This window comes from Narcine bancroftii, unplaced genomic scaffold (genome assembly GCF_036971445.1).
Source record: "Narcine bancroftii isolate sNarBan1 unplaced genomic scaffold, sNarBan1.hap1 Scaffold_643, whole genome shotgun sequence".
NCBI classification, from domain to species: Eukaryota; Metazoa; Chordata; class Chondrichthyes; order Torpediniformes; family Narcinidae; genus Narcine; species Narcine bancroftii.
In genome coordinates, this window is record NW_027212163.1 from 17,501 (window position 1) to 18,854 (window position 1,354).

Here is a 1,354-nt window from a genome sequence, read left to right on the forward strand (position 1 = left end):
CCGGCACTTCTGCTTAACTAATTGCCGTTCGTAGGTCAGCTTGGTTTACGGGTTGCCCCACGAAAGCTTGATTGACGAGTTCCCTGGCCGTCTGGTTCACGAGTTGCCCCACGTCTGCTTGGTTCACGAGTTGCCTGTCCGACTGGTTCACGAGTTGCCCCAGGTCTGCCTGGTTCACGAATTGCCCCACGTCCGTTTGGTTCATGAGTTGCCCAGTCCTTCTGGTGCATTGCCGTTCGTAGGTCAGCTTGGTTTACGAGTTGCTCAACGAAAGCTTGATTCACGAGTTCCCTGGCCGTCTGGTTCACGAGTTGCCACAGGTCTGCTTGCTTCACTAATTGCTCCACGTCCATTTGGTTGACGAGTTGCCCGGCACTTCTGCTTAACTAATTGCCGTTCGTAGGTCAGCTTGGTTTACGGGTTGCCCCACGAAAGCTTGATGCACGAGTTGCCTGTCCGTCTGGTTCACGAGTTGCCCCACGTCTGCCTGGTTCACGAATTGCCCCACGTCCGTTTGGTTCATGAGTTGCCCAGTCCTTCTGGTGCATTGCCGTTCGTAGGTTAGCTTGGTTTACGAGTTGCTCCACGAAAGCTTGATTCACGAGTTCCCTGGCCGTCTGGTTCACGAGTTGCCCCACGTCTGCTTGCTTCACGAGTTGCCCCACGTCCGTTTGGTTGACGAGTTGCCCGGCACTTCTGCTTAACTAATTGCCGTTCGTAGGTCAGCTTGGTTTACGGGTTGCCCCACGAAAGCTTGATGCACGAGTTGCCTGTCCGTCTGGTTCACGAGTTGCCCCACGTCTGCCTGGTTCACGAATTGCCCCACGTCCGTTTGGTTCATGAGTTGCCCAGTCCTTCTGGTGCATTGCCGTTCGTAGGTTAGCTTGGTTTACGAGTTGCTCCACGAAAGCTTGATTCACGAGTTCCCTGGCCGTCTGGTTCACGAGTTGCCCCACGTCTGCTTGCTTCACGAGTTGCCCCACGTCCGTTTGGTTGACGAGTTGCCCGGCACTTCTGCTTAACTAATTGCCGTTCGTAGGTCAGCTTGGTTTACGGGTTGCCCCACGAAAGCTTGATGCACGAGTTGCCTGTCCGTCTGGTTCACGAGTTGCCCCACGTCTGCCTGGTTCACGAATTGCCCCACGTCCGTTTGGTTCATGAGTTGCCCAGTCCTTCTGGTGCATTGCCGTTCGTAGGTTAGCTTGGTTTACGAGTTGCTCCACGAAAGCTTGATTCACGAGTTCCCTGGCCGTCTGGTTCACGAGTTGCCCCACGTCTGCTTGCTTCACGAGTTGCCCCACGTCCGTTTGGTTGACGAGTTGCCCGGCACTTCTGCTTAACTAATTGCCGTTCG